At 38.6% G+C, this 14,255-nt stretch overlaps 1 protein-coding gene and 1 long non-coding RNA gene across 5 annotated transcripts in view; both read right to left on the bottom strand.

The window, feature by feature from the left end:
- Positions 1–14,255, bottom strand: part of RBMS3 (RNA binding motif single stranded interacting protein 3) — a 1,057,118-nt gene that overhangs the window by 716,624 nt on the left and 326,239 nt on the right. The gene's annotated exons all lie outside the window — the stretch shown is intronic.
- LOC144583486 (uncharacterized) lies at positions 3,034–13,039 on the bottom strand. Its single transcript, XR_013537265.1, has 2 exons — positions 12,774–13,039; positions 3,034–9,316 (listed from the first exon to the last, which is right to left on the bottom strand). It is a non-coding gene; the product is annotated as an uncharacterized LOC144583486 (long non-coding RNA).

The raw sequence follows: 14,255 nt of genomic DNA, 5'->3' as shown, positions 1-14,255 counted from the left end.
AAACACAGGCAGATAGGTCAGAAATATGCAAAAATCTCATCCAGGATTTCTGCTTTTTAATAACCCATGCAACATGCCAGCACTTAATGTAAATCTATGTTTTCTGTTATCTACAGAAATGCAGAAAAATCAGTATCAAAAATGTTCCAATCCTACACAAGACCAACAATCAACAACATCTCACTATCTGACCATAAGGGCTCTTGGTTTTTCTTTTGCTTAGCACTTTTTCATTGAGCATGAAAGAATGAACAAGGTCAGGATTTAGATCTCGGTTGTCAAGCATCCGAGCCCTGCTGGTCTCATACTACTAAATTTTAAAAGAACCAATTTGTGCATATTGAAGCACCGTGTAAAGGACTCTCTTACTCTCAAGCTACATGCCTAGAATACATAGAAACTTTATGTTTGTCATTGGTCATGCTGAGCAGGCAAGCCTTTCCTTTCTAATCTCATCAATGTCAGAGTGATTGTGAAACCAACAGCTGTGTCAGAGCAATTGGAAAAATAGATTCAGAACAAAGGGGAAGACCCATCTCAACAGGGCTTCTCCCTCTAGAACATAAGTGCAGCTTCGGCAGAACATATAAATATTTCATTCACTGTTTTGTACTGTAACGCTCCCATGCTTCCCCCCCCCTCCTTCCATCAGCAAAGCTTCTAAACGCCTGCGTCTATTTAATAGGCCTTAAAGGGTTTAACCACTGGATTAAAAGAAAAAAAGCAATACACCTTTCTTTTTTAAAAAAGAACACACAACTCACTGTAACATCAAACTGTCTGGTACCAATTAACGAATTTGCATATTGCTAAAGTATATTTTCCTTCAAAACTATCACTGCTGTTCTCCAGCAACTGCTGACTGAGGCAACTACTCTACTGTGTTTAATGGCAGGCCTGACCCTACTCTTTCTCCTTTTCTCTTTTCTTTTCACTCTTCTTTTCTTTTGTTCAGCTATGATAGTATCGCTATGATGTGGGACTCTGCCCCAGCATCATTCCAAGTGCCAGGGAGCAACAGAGATAGGGAGGACAAGAAGGAAGAAGAGAGATCCCCGCTTTGCCTGGCAGGAGGACAGGAAGGAAACTGTGAATTAGTTTTCAATCCAATGAGAAGGTGGGATAGTGAGTTACATTCCATTTCAAGTTCCAGTCCAAGCTAGAGAAGTATAAACAATGGGAGGTGGTCCAGTTCAGAACACAGATGCATCTTATAGATTTATATTCTAAATGTGGTTATTTCCAGGTTCAGTTATACTGCTACATAGTCTGTTTTAAAACATTTTGAAGCATTTTTAAAGGCTGTGTCTTTCCCAGCTATGGTAGTAAAGTGACGCAAACATCACACAATGATGTGACTTCCCTGCCTTTTTCATGTATTTCTCTGTACACTTCCCTTTTCCACTTCTGCAGTATATATCTCCCTGGCTTAATCAAAAGGGAGTATCATCTGGAAAGCTCCTTCCACAAGACCTTGCTCATTCTACTCTCACTGTTCTCCAGGTCAACAGGGACTGCTATTCTAAACAGGTGTTGTTTGGTTGGTTCAGAATGTGCATTGGCTGCTCTCATGGTGAATAGCTTAATAATTGTGCCCAGTCATCTGGCAGAAGTGCCCTCTTGCCGCTTTAAGGGGTCATCTCAATATTACCATATATTATTAGCCAGAAGTCAAGGTGCAAGTTTGATTTGCACTTTGGTGACTCAACAGCAACAGAATATCCAAGCCCTGGCTCACAGTTCTCACATACAATCAAATCAATATCTTATAATGACATCTAAAGAATGCAGACCTAAATGCAACTGGCCTTTGTATTGTAGCACATCACAGCATGCATGATAATTATATGAATTTAATGTTCAATACTACTGTAAGTGTGGGAATTTTGGCAGTATACTGGCTCCATATATGGCCTAGTAAAACCCCTAACTGAGTTGCTGGATGTTGTGTTTTCTAACTTGGACTCTGAACTGGGTCTGGGATCCTGCTTAGTACAACTGTGTGGATGGGTTTTGCTTAGTACAGCTTGTGTCTGTAGACACTTGTGTATCTTATAATCTTTACTACAACATCTTGCCAACCGTAGTCAGTTTGAGCTCACATTAGGTCCACCACTATTTGAGGTCTCAATAATAGCCAGAACACATTGAGTCCTGTCTGGCTTTGAAAGCTAAAGCAGGCTAGGTCTGGTTAATACTTGGATGGAGGACAGAATACTAAAGACCACCAGAAAAGACCCCTAGAAAAAGCCTGATGGCCGGAGTGGGCAATGTTGGGATAGATGGGCCAGTGATCTGTCTTAGTGAAAGGCACCTTCCTATGATCTTCTGACCTGGAGACATTTAGGCTATCAGTAAATGCTTCCTGAAATGACAGAGTGTTTAGGGGTTCCCAAACAAGGCCACTGTTAAAGTAATATATAAAAAAACCCCAACTTTTTGGATTAATCTGAGCCAGAAAAGTAAGAGGTTGCTAGATTGGATCCAGATTAAACTATACTTAAGTACAAACTCATTGAAATCACTGGGACACAAATGTCATGATTTACTTAAGTTTCTTCAGTTGAGCTACTCTATGTTTGAAAATCTGGATTGAACTCACAAACATTTTGGGGTAATTTGAGTGGCTCCTGATAGTTTTTCTACAGAACAGGCTATTTTTTATGAAAATGTTTCAGTCAGGCATTATAAATAGTTGTGGGATAGAAATTGTCTTAATTGCACTGGTGGATAAACTTTAACTTTTGTCAATCATGGATGAAACACTTATCTTGGTAAAATCTCCTGGACCATCTAGATCAGTGGTTCTTAACCTTTTTGAAAGAAACGCCCCCTTGAGCCATTGAGGAAGTTATCATCACCCCCCTCCCCGCGGTGATGAGATTGATTGATTGATTGATTGATTGATTGATTGATTGATTGATTGATTGATTGATTGATTGATTGATTGATTGATTTATTTATTTATTTATTTATTTATTTATTGCACTTAAATACAATGACCCCTGAAAACAAAATTCAATTATAAGAAAATGAAATGCCCCCAAAAAGTAACATTTAATGATTTAGTTGCAAGCGAATTTTAAGACGCAAAAAGAAATATAAAAAGGGCATAAAAACAAACCACAATGCAGGAATTAAAAATTTCAAGACGAAAACTCTGAAACTAAATTAAGATTGGAGGAAAATATATATTCATGCACATTGTAAAAAGGCTGCAGCTATCTTAACAGGTTTGGCTTGCTCCAGCGCCCCCCTACCGCCCCCCTTCTGCTCCAGCGCCCCCACACCGCCCCTTTTCGTTCTACCGCCCACTTGAAAAATGAAATCGCCCCCTGGGAGGCATTATCGCCCACGTTAAGAACCACTGATCTAGATGCCTGTGATACTAGTGAACATAGTATCTATTATTTCAGACTATCAGGCAGAAATGAGTGGCTGGCACTGTTTCATAATCGTGCTATTCTACTTGTCAAGAAGTATCTAGTAAGCAACCTAATAATCTCCAGATGTTTTGGACTTCAAACCCCACATGTCACCAGCACTATGGCCAACAGACATGGATTAGGGGAGTAGAAATCAAGAAGTTGGGACTTTAACAACTAGAGGAAGCCTAGTTTGTTTGAATGACTATTTTAGTTACATCCTGAGATTTAAAGAATTATATGTAGCATTTCAGGGATGAGGGTGGCATTGCGGGCTAAACTGCAGAACCTGTGCTGCAGGGTCAGAAGACCAGGCAGTCATAAGATCTAATCCACACGACGGAGTGAGCTCCCGTCTCTTGTCCCAGCTCCTGCCAACCTAGCGGTTCGAAAGCATGCAAATGCAAGTAGATAAATAGGGACCACTTCGGTGGGAAGGTAACAGCGTTCCGTGTCTAAGTCGCACTGGCCATGTGACCACGGAAGATTGTCTTCGGACAAAAACGCTGGCTCTATGGCTTGGAAACGGGGATGAGCACTGCCCCCCTAGAGTCGAACACGACTGGACAAAAATTGTCAAGGGGAACCTTTACCTTTACCTTTATGTAGCATTTCAAATGGCAGATGTGTAAAGGCACTTGCTTACACTAACTTTGGTGAATCTAAATCAATCCTGGACTGGTATGTTTGTGGATCAGATACTGCCATGGGGATGCATGGATGCTGCCAGAGTCCCATCGCATTAGAATGCCAATATGTAAATACAATATAATACATTATAGACTCATGCTTAGAATATGCCTCTTGTATCAATGGTTAGGTTAGCCAAAACATACTAAAGTTCCGCTGTTTTCAGTTGGTAAGTACCAAGCTCCATTAAGTGTGGATCCAACAGTAGTATTTTTGAAACTCTATTCCTCCCTCTCTGTTAAGAAAAGGCCCATCTACTAACTGGAAAGCAGGATGAAAAATACACATGGTTTTAATTTACAAATAAGGAGATTTATCCACCCCACTTTCTCCCATATCTGTTGAAATTTTTCAAACCTCATGGTTTAAACCCATTCCATGTACAAAGAAAATAAAGGAAACAAAAATCTACCCCATTTGAACTGGTACAGCTATCTCCACTGCACAAAGTACTATATTGTACCTGCCCGCTTATATTGGAGTTAAAAACAATGAGTATCTCAGAAGGAAAAAAACAGTAACTCTAATTTGGCACTAACATATGGAATATGCAGTGATGGAAGTAATTCTTACTTCATATTCAAAGTGCTGGGCCTAGATGAAAGATCTTGTAAGATTCTGTTTCTTCTGGACGAAAAACAAATAACCATGTCAAGTCTTTTCTTCCTCATTTTGAAGAAATTTACAAAAAATGTTGGTAGGTTCTTGCCAAAAACAAGTTGAAATAGAATTCTCATTATGCCTACCCAAAATTAATAAAATGTTACCTTATTAACAAGGATTTGAAAGTCCAAATGGCTCCTGCATCTGGAATTCTCAAGAGGGAAGAAAATGTGTGAACTAGTCCTCAGAGGAAAGCTAAGCCCCAAATGTAGCTTTGCATAGGGAACATTGAATAGGAAAACAGCTGAACTTTTCTAGAAAGCAATTCATAACAGTGAAAAAGGTTGAGAAAGGGGATATTACTCTTATAGCTAACCTGACAACAAACATGAAGAATCCGGAAATAAACATACTGTAGATGTAGTAGTGAGAGTTCAGTCTTAAGGATGCAAATAGTGGTAAACAGCAGCAACATTTCAAACAGATGTACAAGACCTATTTTTTTTTTAGGCTGATGCATTTTATCAAGCATTTACAGCATATATATTTTTGACTCACAGAATGTGCCAACATTTTCCACAGAAACATTTTTGCTAAAATCCTGTCGCTTAGCATAGTAAGTTACAACTGGTGTCAATGAAGATTTTGGGAGTCAACTCTTCCATAAGTTTGATTGATTCAATGGGCCTACTCTGGTTGCGATTTACTACATTAAACAACATGAAAAATTTCAGCCAAGGGTAACTTTGGGCCAGTTAATATTTCTTAGCCAAACTTATTTTACAAGGCTTCTGTGGGAGTAAAAATGGGACAGAAAATCATATGTGCTGCCTCAAGATCCTTGAAGAACAGGCAGTATACAAACAAACAAACAAACAAACACATAAACATTATGAAATAAAGTAAATAAAGAAAATGAAAAAGTTTTTAAAAACAAATGAACAGCAGGGATAGCATTTTTGTGATTCACCGAAAAGGAAGAAATGAAAAGCATTCAGCCATGTGTCCAGAACCTCTGGATGTATTCTAAAGATTCCCCCAAATTCCTCAAGGAATCTCAAGAAGTCTTGTAAAGAGCTCCTCTAAAAGGCTGGTGCATTTGATAAACTCCACATGTATACTTTACACAGACATAATATGTATAGTATGCATAAATACATAAATAATGGAAAAGGAAAATTAACAACTATATGTGGTCAAGTTTTGTTGATCTAGGCTTTTGTTGATCTAAAGGTTCCATTCCATGAACACAACAAGCTTCCTTCCATAGAAGCCTTTTATTAATGGAAGGGGTCCTTCAGTGAAGAAAACTTTTATTTAGTGAACAAACAATTGGATCCAGGTTTAGTCACAGAATAAACTTTCTAAGACAAATGGAACATATGTCTAGAACTTAGTAATCCAAATAAAGTACTATTATGGTACATCTGTAAGAATATGCTGAGTGAGCTAAGAACTGTGGGAAATGATGAGGGCAGATGTGGGCTTGTACCTTTTGAAACAGTTCAAATGTATCTAAATCTGTTCTTTCTGGAAATAGTTATTCATTACATTAGGGGACAGCTCAATCCCCACCCCAGAACCAGAACCAGAACCACAACAAATTAATGGCCATTCAAACAAACAAACAAAACCCCTGCAGTAATAAGAGGGAACAAAAATGGGAGAATGTCTAAAAAAAAAAACCTGACAGGCATCCACAACATAGAATGAATGGAAAAACAACACTTCATGATTGCTTTGAAGGAAATGCAATAAAAAGGTTCAAAGCAATTCCAAGCTTTATTACCAGTTGTGATACCATTCTTTAGTTCCTTTTTTTGAAACAACAACAAATTCTAATACATTTCTGGAGATGTCCATTGCCACCTTTCCTTCCAGTATTAAGAAATAATATACAGTATGTGTGACAAAAAGAAGGTAGGTTTTACAAATATTATAGGCAATGCCCCCCAAAAATCTCTCATCTGTTAATTATGGAATTGGAATGGTGGTGGTGGTTTGAAAGCCTCAAATGGATTGCACCATGCAAATTAAGAGCAATCCTTGCAAATTCTTTATCTGCATACAATAATGACAGTAGCTAACCAGTTCTACTACAGTTATCAATCCACAAAGTGCTGTTCTTACTTTCAGGTTTTGTTCGTCTACTCTGTTCGTCTACTCTGACTTCATTATTTTAAGAAAATTCAACTGGGTATGTAGCATCATGGCATCAACCTCTTAATTACATAATCTCCAAATGGGTATTTAACTGAAGCAGAAGATGGTGCAGTAATTTAAAGAATAAAAACAGCTGATGAAGTGAGGCAAATCAATGTCTGGGAAAAGATGGGGGAGTGAGCACTCATAATTAAAAGTTCACTTTTTTCTTTTTTTCTGTAAAATCCTTTAGCCAGAAATTGATGAATATTCATAAACAAAATTCAAATTAATATTGGAATTGCATCATGATATTAAATAATGTACTAAAAAGTTATATCAGAGGTAAACATGTTCTATAACAGCAATCCAAAAGAACAGCTTTTTAACTCCTTCCTAGCCCAAACTTCTTATGAGATTCATGCTTGCAAAGGAATTCTGTGTCTGATTGTAAAATGGAGACAAAAATAATATTTAAAAATGTTTAAATGTAGATATTGAAAATATTGTAAATATATATTTAAAAAATATACAGAAGAGATATTCAGAAGGTAACTTGCTTAAACTGTGAAATTGCTGGTTTTTGCTTTGTGGCAGAAAATATTCTTACCTGATGTTAGAAGAGTGTGGTCCCTATATCCTGTCTTAACTTCCTGTCATGGTATGCATTTCATCTATCTTGTCAATACGTAATTATTTGGTAATTTTTTTAAAAATCCCAAAGAGGTCACTTCTGATGTGTGATGATTATATGAGGTAGTGACCTCCAAAATGTCCTATCATTAACAGCTCTGCTCAGATATTGCAAACCAACAACATTTCTACTGCCCTGACTCCCTGTTGTCTTTTCTAGTAAGTTCTTCTCAGGTCCTGCAAACTAACAGTTGTGGATTCCTTTGCTGAGTCAACCCATCTCATATTAGGTCTTCGTTTCTCTCTCTCTCTCTCTCTCTCTCTCTCTCTCTCTCTCTCTCTCACTCACTCACACACACACACACACACACAGAGAGAGAGAGAGAGAGAGAGAGCGCAAGGTAGGACACCTCTGGTGGCTGTAGGTTTTTCAAGATGTTTGGCCATGTCCTAGCCTTGAAGATGCTGGCAAAACGTTAGGAACAAAACCCTCCACAACATGGCCAAACAGCCCCCCAAACCTACAACAGCCATCAGATCCCAGCTGTGAAAGCCTTCAAGAACACATAGGATAACCTCTGTTATTCATTTTTGCTCTAGTGAGTATCCAGAGTTGACTTGATGGAGCACCAATATTTGCCTTTCTGGTGGTTTGTGGTATCTGTAAGGCTCACCTCCAATACCACACTTCAAATGAGTTGATTCCCCAGTGTTTCTTCACTGTCTTTTACAGCGTATGGATGATTTTGACCTTGGTTTCCAGTGACAATATTTGCTAACCCACAGCCTCTGCTTTTTTATTATTTCAAAAGACAATGGGGGATATTTTAGCAAACATGAAGTTAACACATTTTTAGAGCAAGTGTTTGAAAATTGGATGGCTGCTTTCTAATCTGCGTTCTGTGGACCAGGCATGGCAACATTAGTTTTGCCTGAAAGGTTAAAGGCTGTGTACAGTATGTTTCTCTGTTGTATGTGTTGCACTCACACATACTTTTGTTTCACTATTTTATTAAATTCAAAACAGTCTGTCAGAATATTTTGGCTTTGTGGGACTGCAGCCACATCCCAGCTGTTATTCATCCTGCCCTTTCCCAGTAACTATATTACAGATCATGTTCTGTGATCTTCTAGCATTGGCTAATTCTACATGAGGGAAGTTGCTGTTGGAATCTGTGTGTAGTGTATGTATACCTAAACTTCCATTTAAAAAAGGCAGGTAATACAATTCTTAAAAAAACACCTCTGGTTCATAAATATGAAATATTATGCTTCTGTATCCACAAATCTGTATCCTCAACTGAGAAATTAAGGAATGATTTAGACCAAGTATCAGTGTAAAAGATCTCACTTGCTGCATGGAATCCTTAAAAGATTCAAATGTATGGAATGACCACAGTGCAACAAATTACTTCCCTGAATTGTTTAATTTTTCATTTGATGCTATTCAGCATTCTCCTCTTCTCTTTGGCTACATGTTCGCATTCATAATAAACTTTATTAGTTCTCTATAGACCATGCTGTTGCTTTTGGCTTTCAGCTGGGTCAGTTTTCTGCAAATGAACAAAGACCAGATAAGATGTCTGATGAAATTTGCTTTCTTATTTTATTATGAGACAAAAAAAGGTATGTTTCCAAGGATTAATGAGAAACAGAGGTTTTCCATGTGCGACTTTGCCCTCATGTCGCCTTTAATACTTTGAGAGTCACTGTCTATTGAAGGTCTAAATTCTGTAGGTTGGAGATCCAACTGTGAGGAGTTTCTGAAAAACTGTTACCATTTTTTTTTGCTTGGTTTGGTCATGGTCTACCTTGTCCCTGTACTGCAAAAAAAAAAAAAAAAAAAAAAAGTGGAGGTAAATATATAACCAACTTTTCTAAATATATACTCATAGTTACTCCAGCTTGCTTTCTCAAATATTATTTAACAGCATTGCATTTGGTGATCTATAAGCTAAATTTAGGGAGAGCTTGGAAGTTATTTCTTTTATACAACAACTCCCATCAGGTGACATCTGGCTGGAGGATTCTGGGTTTCCCCTACTTGCTGACTTGGGGATTCCAGGAGTTGCAGTCCAAAAATATAACTCATCTGAGCTCTGGGCTTAAAGTAACCTAAGTTACGGATCATTTGTACATATTTTGGCAAGCAGAATACTGTGTGGCAACAAGAAAACAATTTGCTATTAAGAGGAGAGGTAACTAGATATGCTGCAAAGTTTGTGTCCTTCAGATTTCAATGTCCAGGTCAAAGGCCTTCAAAAGTAGAATGCCACATATTTTCTTCATTTAAAAAAAATACAGCAGCACTATTTTTTCCATCCCAAATCGGTTTGCAAAACCAAGTCTTCTCATACTTCTTAAGTTAACATTTGGAGAGCAGCTGAGACTTTGCTAACTATAAGATATCCCTCAAAACATGATAGACACCAGAGAAATGCATTAAATTTTACTATAAATCTGAAGGCTTGTGTTAAATTCTTGTTTTCATTTTTGGACTTCTTTTTGGCAAATATGACTTTCATGGGGATTTGGTACATGCTGAGCATCCACACCTGGAGTGCTAATGTAAGTTGATCTCCCATACACACACTTAATATGTACAGTTACACAGGAGTTGTTTACAGGGACAAGAATCAGCAGAATTGTTAGCAGAACAATCAGCAGCTGAATAAACTTGCAGATTCCGTGACCTTAACATCAAAATAGTTGGTGGGAAAGGCACTTCACCTTGGGAAGGAAATCACAACCAGACCTTTGGTCTATAAAAGCAAAGTAAAACAAAAACAATAAAGCTAGTGTTCAACAGAGTAATATATTGAAACAACTAAACAAGGTGGATGTATAAGGTAACATGGCTGTCTCTCAGGAACAAAGCCAAGATGTCTCCTCTCCAAGAGCAGGTCAAACAGAATGTGAGAAGAAGGAAATGACAACCATAACTCTTAACAATATCAGTCTAGGTTGAAGAAAGGTTTGTGTATGTCAGGGCAACTGAAGGACAGCCTGGGAGAAGGCTATTTTTTCAACTGCTCCTTATACAAAAGCATGTTATCTTCAGTGCAAGCTCATATGGATGAGATTTGACCACATGCCATTTCCAAACACCATTTCCTACTGGGTGCAACAAACACTGGTCACAACCTGCTGCCTCATCTTTATTGTCCCCAGTACATGTTAGGACAGAAACCTAAAGCAGAGAATCCCTTTTGGCAGCTAGGCCTAGTGCATTTTTTAAATTTTAAATGTTAGAACTCTGATCATGCACATTCTAATTTGTACAGGGACCCTCTGTATGCAAAGCAACTCCTCATTCCAGGGTAGGGAAGGGCATCCAAATATAGATTTTTGAGAGTTAAGTACTCAAATCAACATGTGGGAGGACACCAACTTGTTAGCTTTCATTTCTCCCACATCTCAGGTTCTTCATGTCCCAAAATATGCAGAGATTTGTGACTTATGAAAAATGCAACACAGTGAAAGCAAATCTCTTCACAGCTATTTTAGACTAGAGATGGGGACAAATAAAAAAGGCGATTCATTTTTATTTGTTATTTGTCGAGGTTAATGGATCAATGAATACGAATATATGAATATTCTTCGACAAATTGACGAATCAATGAATCGATCTGTCAATTCATCTACACTTTAAATGGCTATAACACTGGCCCCCAAACACCTGGAGACACCAAATTTGCAGAGAAGCTTCCCCAGAGGCTTCTCGACAACTCCTGAATGTTTAGTGAACATTAGATCACAGAACCTCAAGTTATATATTCACAAAGAAAACCCCCCAGGAAAGCTCCCCCCAGGTACTTAGAGACTGCAGAATCACAACGGAGCTTCATATGTCTTTCCCCAACTTGTCTGTCAACTTTGGTGAAGATTGGATATCAGACATCAGAGTTATTCACCCACAAATTGGGTCCCCCTAGGAGAGTTTACCACACGGCATAGAAGACCATTCTGCCTGCCAGCTGCCAATCAACTGATCAGAAGCCGATAGGCAGCCCCCCCACAGCCAGCCACTCCAACAGCCTACCCCCACACCCCCTTCCATTCCTACCTTAGCCCTCGCTCCCCGCACTCCCACCAGCACTTCCCCCTGGTCTGAATAGGCTCATTAGAAGGACAAAGGACTGGAGATGAGTGATAACCCGCCTTCTGCAGTCCTTCTCCATGGGTCGTTAGCAGCCGTTAACAGTGGTCTTTCTGGTGTGTGTGGTCCTAATCTTCCTGGGGATGGATGAAGGGGCAGCATAATAAATAGGAGACAGATTGTATCTAAGGCCTCTACCACTGCTGAGTGAGGGATTTTCTATATGCACAGGTATGGCCTCCCTGACCCCTCTCTCAAACCACCATCTTCTTGGTCCAAAATGAGTCCATCTTGGTCATCAAATGGGTGTCCTTTGTCTTTCAAGTGAAGGAACGCTGCTGACTGTGGTCCTGAGCCATTGCCCTTCCTGTGCTGGGGCATTTTCCTGTTCAGTGGCTGTTCGATTTCCCCAGTTAAGTGCTCTGAACACTTTCCCATAGGAAACTCACTACTGAGTCTGAATGTATATCCTCTTCCCTGTCACATTGTGAAATCTCCATAGAGGGTGGAAAAACATCTAGCCTTGCATAATGTATGGTGTACAACAAGATTAAAGTCTGAAATGGTATGGTCCATAAAGCACCAACGGAATCCTTATAGAATGCTGCTCAACAGTTACCTTGCTGCAGTGGCAAATAATGTGGACAATCCATTTAGACTTTGTTATCCCCCCACCCCCACACCTTTAAGCAGAAAATGCCTTTCCTGAATGCTAAAATTTGCCATCCACTCGCAAAAATGGCCCCCTATAGAGTGTGAAATGACAGTAGGCAACACATTTTCTTGGGCATATTGCATATTTCTGATGTATCCAGTGTGACATAATTTCCTTATTAGCACAGTTAAATGGCATCTTATTGCAACTCTAATCTCTGCTTGAGTGTTTAGTAAACAAGTCCGACACCAAAAATACTGAAGGATGAATAATGCTCTTGCAAATAATAATACCCGGATCCTAAGAAGCTGAACACTATGGTGCACAAGATAAAGACAATGCCCACACAGCTCCCTACTGTTCAGAACCACACATTTATTCATGAAAGTCTAACGTATTTTCCTATAAAGTTGCTGAAATTACATGTGATCTAATATAATGCTGCCTAAGGCAGAGCTAATAAACTTTTAATGCTTTAGCCCACCAAGTCTATAACTGGAATAAGCATTATTCAGACAGACCCTACCTGTAAACTATCCACTCGGCTGAAAATCCATTTTTCTTTCAGAAAGGAGATTTCTCAAAAGTAAAAGTAGAAGAAAATAGGATAACAGAATTTATATTAATAAATTTATATTGTAGTTTTCTAGAACAGGCTTATGAAATACATAGTGAACTTTCAGAGAACTGAATAATCTGAGAAGGAGATTTGAAATTGGCACCATCATTTAAGCAACTATATTGTCATTGGGTAGGCTGAAAGGTGTACATGTTTATTGTTCCACAGTCTTACTATTGTTCATAGGCTCTGAAAACTATAATGCACTTTGCAAAAGGAGAGAGCATGTTAAAAAAATATTAAGGGACTGGAACCAAACTTCAGAGTTAAAATGATAACCTAAACCTAATAGCTAGTCCCAGTTAAAGTAGACTTGTTGAATCAGTAGTATTTATTTAAGCATTAGCTTACTATTCAGCAGTTGAGTAAACCGGTCAACTGTAGCTGGGACTAGCAATTGGATTTAGTCTAGGGAGACCAGTGAATTTTGTCAGGCTAATCCAAAAGTCAGTGATTCCACAGAGTTGGAACATTGATCTCACAGAGTTTACTATTACTGACACTAAAAGCAGACCCATTAAAGCCCATTAAAATCAGTGGAGAGCAGATACCCCAGGACTAACTTAAACTCCATTGATTTCAGTGGGTCTGCTTTGGATCTGACATTTAGATTTTGCATTAGCACTAGCTGTATACTGTGAATAGAATCTACAGTACAGTGGTGCCTCGCTTAACGTTTGCTTCGTTTAACGTTTTTTTCGCTTAACGTTTATTTTTTCAGAGGCAGATTGTGCTTCGTATAACGTTTTTCCCTATGGGCGATTTTCGCATAGCGTTTTTGGGACCATGCTTCGCTTAACGTTTTTGGTTTTAGGTCCCCTGCTTCGCTTAACGTTTTTTTTTTGTTTTCAATTTTAAAAGTGTCTTAGAAGGGTCCAAAACGGTTCTAAATGCTTGGATTCGTTAGAGGACCCCTTAAGTCATGTGCAAACCTGATTTGGCTTTGATCTGACGTTTCGTTAATTTTTTGTGAATTTTTGTTTTTTGGCCCATAGGAACCAATGGACCTGTCAAAATCTGACAGCTCCATGCTTTCCTATGGGGGAGAAAACAATTTACAAAAAATTAACGAAAGTTCAGATCAAAGCCAAATCAGGTTTGCACACAACTTAGGGGGTCCTCTAACGAACCCAAGAATTTAGAACAGTTGCTGAGTCTTCATTAATTTTTTGTGAATTTTTTCTTCCCCCATAGGAATTAATGGAGCTGTCAGATTTTGACAGCTGTCAAAAGTTGGGGGAAAAAAATTCACCATTAATTAACGAAAAGTCAGATCAAAGCCAAATTAACTTTTGCATCCGTTTTAGAGGGTGCAGAAGCTAATCCAAGCATTTAAACCCATTTTTGACCCTTTTATGACACACTTAATTTTGCAAAAATTGACTTCGC

Source organism: Pogona vitticeps, chromosome 6, assembly GCF_051106095.1.
Source record: "Pogona vitticeps strain Pit_001003342236 chromosome 6, PviZW2.1, whole genome shotgun sequence".
NCBI classification, from domain to species: domain Eukaryota; kingdom Metazoa; phylum Chordata; class Lepidosauria; order Squamata; family Agamidae; genus Pogona; species Pogona vitticeps.
This window is presented reverse-complemented; position numbering and strand designations above follow the sequence as displayed.